This window comes from Silene latifolia, chromosome X (genome assembly GCF_048544455.1).
Source record: "Silene latifolia isolate original U9 population chromosome X, ASM4854445v1, whole genome shotgun sequence".
NCBI classification, from domain to species: Eukaryota; Viridiplantae; Streptophyta; class Magnoliopsida; order Caryophyllales; family Caryophyllaceae; genus Silene; species Silene latifolia.
The window spans coordinates 309,902,407-309,911,818 of NC_133537.1; positions in this window are offsets into that span (position 1 = coordinate 309,902,407).

Below are 9,412 nucleotides of genomic sequence, written 5' to 3' on the forward strand. Positions count from 1 at the left end.
GCCTCGGAAAGTCTGCCCGTAAGATTAGAAAACTCGAAATATGGTAATTCGACGGAATTACCAAAAATAATAACCTACACGAATAGGAAATTATGCTCAAAAGAATTAGGAAATATCCAACGCGGAAAATCACAGAAATCCTCCGAGGAAGAGGCGCAGCATGAGTTGCGATCCTTCGAAGAGGCGCAGCAAGTGCTGCGCCATTTCCCCAGCTTGTCTGTTCTGACTGATTTTAGGAAATACTTTTAGTATAAATATAGACGTCGATGGAGTTTTTATTCACACAATTTTTCCGTCTTTCTTCCGTCTATTACATAAAAACTCTCCAATTATATAGAAAATTTTCACATCATGGATGCCTTGGAAATCCGTCTCAAAGAATGGACAAATGAATTTACAAATGTGGAGAAGCATGATATGGGTGCTTTCAACTTGGAGTCGATTTTGAGCTTGAAATTGGTGAAGATTGTAAAACCGTTCTTGGATGCTTGTCTCGAATATTGGGACCCTAATTTCCACGTGTTTGCGTTCCCTGGAGGTGATATCTGTCCTTTTCCCGAAGAAATTGCTGCAATTGGTGGATGGGACCCAGAAGATATACCTGATATACCTTATAGCTCTCAAGGGTACAAAAACAAGTTTAGAGACTAGCTTGGACTGACTAAAGCTGAGGTTGACCGTCTTGTGACCCCAAAGTCTGAATGCTTGATTTCATTGATCGATTTATAAACAGGGCAGACCCTTCTATCTCCTATGTTGCGAGGCGTAGGGCATTCGGGTTTTGCCTATTGCATGGTTATGTCCTCCAAGGACATGTTGATGAGGAGATGAGAGGTGATCCTCGTTACTTGAGCTTGGTTGAGCAAATGGAGCTGCGTAGGAGCCCAGCTTGTCTGTGTTTAGAAGAGATCCTATTGGGATTGGATAACAGAAAGCCAACCGCGACCTCCCTTATTTAGGAAGTCCTATTATTCTGCAGGTAAAAATACAACCTCTTTTTGTTTTTTTGTTTTCTTTTTTTTCTTTCGTTTTTTTTTTCTTTTTTTTTTTTCTTTTTTTTTTGGTTGGATATTAATTCCTGCTTTGTTAGGTTTGGCTCATGGAGCGTCTGCGGTTGATCGAGCCCCTAGTTAATGTTTCTGCGTACCATGCTCGGTCGATTGCAATGAGGACCAGGCTTTATATGGTGGACTTCACCCGGGTTTGCAACTATTGGGAGAACAAGTTGAAGAATGAGGATGGTCCCTTGATCAGATGGATTGTGCCATGGTGGCATCTCAGATCAGTTACTGGAGTATCGTCTTTGGATCCTACTCGATCAGCGCGCATTCCTAGCGTGGACTTCATGATATGCATCTTCCCAGAGAGACTGATGAGGCAGGTTGGCTTAAAACAGAAGATTCCTAAGCTCGATACTGTTCCCCAGACTGCAGTGGCACTTACCACCGAGAGTCGTAGAGAGTGGGCCCTCAAATGGGCTCAGAGAAACATGTGGTTCCTAAACTCTTCGGTTAGTTCATTGTGGGTATCGGATTACTACTTGCAGTGGAGGAAAGCTACTACTCCTGAGGAGCGTGAGAAGCTAAGGAAACACGATCCCGTTGATTACAAGATTCGTGATGTAGCGAAGGAGAAAGAGAAGTATTTGACCGAGGGAGAGGAAGAAGCCGGATTCCGAGTTGTTCATCCGTCGAAGAAACCGAAGACTTCTCCTGCTGTCGAAATGGTGGTTGATCGAAATGGTAAGGCTAGATCGCGAGAGAGACCGTTGGTGATTAGGTCTGAGATAGCGTAGGAGCGCCCGACTCGTGGTCGAGATAAGAAGTATGACAAAAATGACAAAGGCAAGAGGAAGATGGGAGAATAGCCCAAGTCGTAGTATTATTTATTATTATTATTATTTGTAATGTATGGTGGGGTTTTTAGAATCCTATCCTATTTACGATGTGGCGTACTATTATTATTTATGGAAGGAAATGAATAAAAGATTAATTAGTTATGAAACCGTTGTGATTTTCTTTCATTATTCTTGTCGAATTCCAAATGCATATGCAAATGTCCTTCTATTTACATTTAAAATAATGGGTTGTATCCTGTGAAGGATTGCCTACGCATTCAAGAATGAAATCAAACCCTTGCGCGTAGTTCGAGTAAATGTAAAAGAATAATTGTTCTAAGCAAGAGCTTGTAATGAACAAGAAAATGAGCATGAGATTTACTTACTCCTAAAGCACAATTCAATTTATTTGATGATATGAGGATGACGAATTGTCAAAATGCAAGAGCAAAGTGACATAAGCTTTATTTCAGCGGGGCCAGGGGCCGTTTTTTATTTCGTGCCGTATGAGCGACACGTAGTGTCACGCGAGGCGCGTTTTTGTCCTATTCTAGGCATAATATCGTTTCACTTGGTCGAGGTTAGTTGGGTTGGCAAATTCATTCCCATCTAGGTCTGTGATTCTAACCGCACCCCCGGGAGTATGGACTTGACCAAGAATGGTCAGGCCCAGTTGGGTTTGAACTTTCCTAGTGGATCAACAGGTAAAAGAGCTCTAAACGATTTGAGGACTAAGTCTCCTTCTTTGATGTTTCTAGGCTTAACCCTTTTGTTGAAGGATCATTTGATACGTGCCTGATATGTTTTCACATTGTGTAACGCGCGCAACCTTCGTTCATCCAAGAGGATGAGTTCTTCATATCTATCTCTCTTCCCATCAGTTTCCGGGATTTGACTTTCGAGTAGAATACGCAAGGATGGGATTTCCAGTTCAACTGGTTGCACGGCTTCCATGCCGTAAGTCAAGTAGAAAGGAGTGGTCCCATTGGGTGTCCTAACGGATGTGCGATATCCCCATAAGGCAAATGGTATCTTACTTGGCCAATCTCGATAATTGTCAATCATTTTCTTGAACATTGTGATAACATTCTTGTTGGTTGCCTCTACCACGCCATTAGTTTGTGGTCTATATGGCGAGGAATGGTGGTGTTTGATCTTGTACTTGGCTAGCAATTGTTCAGTCTCAGCCTGCAAATGTGATCCATTATCACTGATGATCTCATGTGGGCACCCATATCGACAGATGATATTGGTTTGTATGAACCTTGCCACGTTCTTGGCTGTGAGACTAGTGTAAGAAGCCGCTTCTACCCATTTGGTGAAATAATCGATTGCCACCGAAATAAAACAGTGACCCCCTGTTCTGGATGGGGTGATCTTCCCGATGATGTCGATTCCCCACGAAGAAAATGGCCAAGGAGATGTCATGGTGTAGAGTAATGAAGAAGGGACATGTTGCACATTCCCGAAGATTTGGCAGTTGTGGCAATGTCTGACATATTTGATGCAATCGGATTCCATTGTGGTCCAGTATTATCCAAAACGCGTGATTTTCTTTGCCATCATTGGTCCACTCATGTGAGGGCCGCGTTCTCCATCATAGACTTCTTCCATCACTTTTCGTGCCTGTGAATGATCAAGGCAACGCAAGACTACACCAAGAGGTGTTCTTTTATACAATTCTCCTTGCATGAGGACATACTGGGAGGCTAGTAAGCGTATAGAACATTGTCCTCTCTTATCCATATCTGGTGGATAGGTGCCATTGAGCTTGAAGTTTAGAATTGCTTGGAACCAAGGCTCCTCTGGATTTTCTTCTTCATTTGTGATTTGGTGCACATAAGCTGGTTCTGACCGTTGTTCGATGCATAAAGGCATTTCTACCATATCATCTGGCATATTAATCAAAGATGCAAGTTTTGCAAGAGCATCTGCAAATTGATTCTCTTCTCGAGGTAGGTGTAGATAAGTTACTTGATCGAAGAATTGGGCAACTTGGTCTATCCTGGCCTTATAGAGTGCTAGGCTTTCACTTCGAATTTTCCAAGACCCCGTAACTTGGTTGATGATCAAGGATGAATCTCCATGTACTCGAAGATTCTTGATGCTTAAGCCTATTGCCGCTTGTAGCCCAATGAGGCAAGCTTCGTATTCTGCCGCGTTATTTGTCACCTCGAAGTCGAGTTTGACAGAGAGTGGTGTATGCTAACCTTCAAGAGAAATGAGCAACACTCCTATTCCAAATCCTCTTAGGTTCGACGCTCCATCGAAATAAAGGTCCCAGGAGTCTACATCATTGATGGGATTTTCTGCGAAAAACTCGGCGACAGCACGTCCTTTTATAACTTTCAGAGGTACATATTTGAGATTGAACTTTGAGAGCATCAAGGTCCATCTTGCTAAGCGTCCATTGAGAACGGGTTTTAGAGGTATTTAACAGGATCCAGTTTTTAGTATACCTTGACTGAATAGCTAAGCATGTAATGGCGTAGCTTCTTCGTTGCCCACACAAGAGCGAGGCATGTCTTTTCGAGTGGTGTGTACTTGTATTCATACTCCAAGAACTTCTTACTAAGGTAGTAGATAGCTCTTTCTTCTTTTCCAACGGTTTGCGCTAGCATAACCCCCATGGCTGTTTCGGTCACTATGAGATATAAACCAAGAGGTTGATCTCGTTGGAGAGGCATGAGCACCGGTGGTTTGGCTAGTATCTCCTTGATTCTGTCGAACGCCTTTTGGCAGTCGTCATCCCACATTGTATGATCTGTTTTCTTTAGCTTTTTGAAGATGGGTTCACAGACCATGGTTAGTTTTGATATGAATCGACTTATGTATTGCACCTTGCCTAAGAATCCTCGAACTTCCTTCTCTGTCTGAGGTTGAGGCATTTCAATTAGAGCTTTGATTTTTGAAGGGTCGATTTCTATCCCTCGTTGACTGGCGACATATCCCAGAAGCTTGCCGGATGTCACCCCAAATGCGCATTTCTGAGGATTGAGCCTCATGTTGTATTTTCATAGTCTTGAGAAGAATTTGCGAAGGTTATTAATGTGCCCCTCTCTATCCTTGGACTTGACAATCATATCATCCACATACACCTCGACTTCTTTATGCATTATGTCATGTAGTAGCGTAGTCGCAGTGCGTTGATATGTAGCTCTAGCATTGATTAACCCAAATGGCATAACTGTGTAGCAATAGGTACCCTATTGAGTGACGAAGGCAGTTTTGTGCATGTCTTCTATAGCCATCTTGATCTGATTATATCCTGCATATCGATCCATGAAGGATAACAACGCGTGATCTGCTGTATTATCCACCAATATGTCGATATGTGGTAGAGGAAATTCATCCTTGGGACTCGCTTTGTTCAAGTCTCTGAAATAAACACAAACACGGATTCTCCCCTCCTTTTTGGGTACGAGTACTATGTTGGCTACCCAGTCTGAATACTCCGAAACTTTGATGAATCCGGCTTTGAATTGTTTATCGACTTCTTCTTTGATTTTAAGAGCCCATTTTGTCCTCATTCGACAAAGCTTCTACTTTAAAGGTTTGAAACCTGGTTTGATCGGAATTCTGTGTTCGGCAATATCCATGTCGATCCCTGACATGTCTTTGTAGGACCAAGCAAAAACGTCTTTGAACTCATGTAGGAGGTCTATAAAATTGGCCCTTTCAGTGGGGCTCAAGGTTGTCCCTATCCTAAGTTCTTGGGGTTCTAGTTCGGTTCCTACGTTGATGGGTCCAGTCTTCTCTATAACTGGTGCCCCTTCCCCCCTCTTGTAGTATTTCTTTAGCTATGTAGGGAGGTAGTTCGATTGAGTCTGGGTCTGGGTCATCCTCATTATCATCGTAAACAGAATTGCATTCAGAATAACACAAAGAGTAAGCAGAATATGATTTATTCATATTAAAATTTGAAAAGAGTTGAAACAAAGAAGCCATTTGTTCGAAAGAGGTCGGTGGCGGTAAAGGGACAAATTTGTCGGGACATTTCCCAAACTATGTTACTACTCGATGCTAAGCTAGGAGAAACAAGGGGAGTGGGAGTGACGACAGGAGGAGACTCTCTAGGGACTTCTCTAGACTCCGACTCGATTCCGACCGACTCGACTCGACTCGAATTCGTTGTCTTCTGGTTCTCCTTTGAACATCTCTCCTTCTCCAGTGGTGAGCTTGAAGAGTCTTCCTTTGTTGTTCGTCCATTTGATCGACTTTCTCCATCCTTTTTGCTGATTTGAACTGGTTTCTGTGATCAACGCGGTAGGGTTGAAGTGATCGTCTTGAAGCATCATGGTAATGATCTCGTTCTGCACGGCTCTAACAAATCGATCTTCTCCCAACAGTAAGCTAACAGCTTGTTTGTCCAAGCAAGGTGCTTGACGAGTCTTGACGGTAGGAACCATTTCCGAAGGAATGAAGTAGCAATCGTGAAAGATCTCGATTCCAGCTAGTTGTTTTCCTTTGTAATGCCAAGGTTCGGGGAACCTATGAAAGTATTATTGACTCCCTTCTCTAACGAAGTATCCATTTAGGGTAGGGAGGTAGGGTCGCATTTGGATTCCCACGTTCTTGCGGTTTTGGAATTGGGTGAGCATCTCTAGAGCTTCTTCTTTGGTGGGTTTGTATCCTAATCTCAGTTGTATCCTTTAAGAGTTTCCTTCTTTGTAAGGTGCAAAGGTATTTCTTCGGACAGGATTCAATGGCATTCCCGGGAAGTATCTCTGAGATTTGAGTATGTGGTTGACCACTAAATTAGAGTAGGGATTGAAGTACAAAGGTGCCAACTCGCTCTCCACGAGGTTTACACTATGGAAGCCCCCAAGCTCATATACTGGATCTGCAATCACTTAGTTGCTTGACATCTTTTCTATTACTGCCTTGATAGGTGACGAAGTGATCGTCACCACTTTGCCATCCAGTGGGATCTTGATTTTCTGGTGGAGGGTGGATGTTACCGCTTTGGAAGCGTGAATCCAAGGTCTTCCTAGATGTATGTTGAAGGATGCTTCGATGTCCACTATTTTAAAGTTAACCTTCCGCTCAATCGGCCCTGTGGCTATGGTAAGGTTGACTAGTCCTACCACTTTTCGTCATGTACCATCATATGCGTGAACACCTTGATTGGTAGGGGTCCAATCTGACCCTTTCATGCCTAACTTATATGCCGTTTTCAATGGTATGACGTTGACTGCCGAGTCATCATCTACCAAAGTCATTGGCACATTCTTCTTTAAGAAAATGACAGTAATTTATAGAGCCAAGTTGTGACTATCGCCGAAAGATGGCAAATCTTCATCCGAGAAAGTAACTGGGTTACTTAGCTTAGTTGAATCTTGGAAGACCAAGTTGACTACATCATCAGGTGTAGAGTTATGTGCCACATTTAATTTAGCCAATGCCTGCAGTAATGCTTGGCGATGAGGGAATGAGCTTGCAACTAGTTGCCAGACTGAAAGATCAGCCTTTGTCTTCTGTAGTTGCTTTAGTAAAAGGTCAGTAGAGGTATCCTCGCCATCATTTGGTGTGACAACGTTGGTATTGGTAACTGGACCATTAGCTATGGTACCATTTTGAGAAGTGTTTTGATATGGACGCCCTGAACGAGTAAGGTGTTAGGAATTATTAATCTCATTACATTACATATTCATATATGTTACAATTTAATTTAGTCATAAAATTAATTTAGATCTTATGCATGCAAACATATATAAAGATGAAGAAGAAATAGTCATTCTTACAATAGAAATTTCGGATTATTGGACACAAATGAGTTCTCCTACTCACTTGTTCTTGAGCTCTCCTAATATGGATGAACAAAGATTCAAGGGTAGAATCTCTCTCAAAGATGAATACCCAAGATAACCCCTTAATAGATTAATATTATTAGATCTAGAATAATAATAATCTTACTAAAAATTGACCCAAAAGGTTTTTGTCCTCTTGAATTTTCGGCCAAGAGGAGAGGAATTTTGGAGTATTTTGTTTCTATTTCTAAACTTCTTTAAGTTATTGTGTGAATGAATGAATAATACACTAACTATTGCATGTAGTGTAAGAGTAGAAAAATAAGCAAAACATTTGCTCTTTTTCATGTGGGAAAACCGAAAATGGGAAGGGGAGAGAGCCCAATGCATGCTCTCCTTTTCTTCCCAAGAGAAAGCTATGTATGCAAGGCTATGAGTAGGTTCTATAATTGTGTTTTCCACTTATAAATAATCAACACAATTTTATCCTAATACTCTCTCCATTTCGGTACACACACATAAAATGGATGAGTCCATTTTATTTGTGATTTTGTCAATATGTCACATGTGACATATTACATGACATCTTATACATAAAATCTATTTTTAACAATTAAAAATCAACATATTAATAAAATATGTCACTTATAAAATTAACATGGTAATTCACAATTACTTGTACCAAAATGGTTTACCAATTATAAATCACAACATCTTGTATTTATAATAAATTTTTCATTCCGTTTCAATTGTTTCCGTAAACAATAATTTCATCTAAGTAATAAAACAATTTAATTACTTAGACCGTATCTTATTATAATCAAATTACAATAAGACACATAAATATTACTTCCAAAATCGTCCGTCAATTTTAAGTAATTTAATTAACTCGTATCGTCATACGATCAATTAAATATTCAATTAAGAGTGTTACCCTTTAGGTATGACCTAAGGGGATCAACTGATCACCACCGTCGCACGACAGTAATGTCAAACTCTAGTCAGCCAATCATTACCGATATGTGTGGACCAGTTGACAGTAAAATATTACTTCCCAATTGTATTCTTAAAATGAGACTTAAACATGTGATCATCATGATCGACAGTTGTGATCGCATTATTGTCGGAGGACATATATTCCAACAATCTCCCACTTGTCCCTGACAAGTGTGCGTCACCAATTCTCTTGTCCTATTACTATCTCCCACCCAATGCAAGGTGTCTTTCAGGTCGTACTTACAAGTGATCATATCGAGAGTGGTTTCCTCGATCTGGAGAATAACTGATTGACCGGATTTATCTACCATAGATATCTTCAGAGCGTGGCCACGCATTTCCAGTTCATTACTCCTCGAGTGGCCCCGAGATATTGTTATAACCCTGACTAGGGGTGGACAATTCCTATCGCACTTATTCCCTTCGACTAGCCACAGCCATCATAACCCAAAATATGCCCATTTGACCCCATTTACGAAGGTCGTAGTAACACAAATCAAAGTTAATCTGAAACTGTGCCATCTTAGGCAAATAGTCTTTAGTCAAAAGAATCGACTCATTAGAATACTATAGTAGCTCTCACCACGACCAGGCTATATAAATTTTCCAGAACTCTATAAGCGGTCATAAGGCCCGACAAAGTGTTCCTAACAGTCTGCCTATGTGATCGACTAGTCATCTCATATGACTCTATGGCAATTGAACTTGCCATCAATCGCATCACACTCTAGTCACTTCGAGACGTCACCTCATACAAGTGACTATGGGCGAATACTATGTTAATCCGGGTTCACTTTAACGGGGTTCAATGTTGTCTCTACAACCCGTT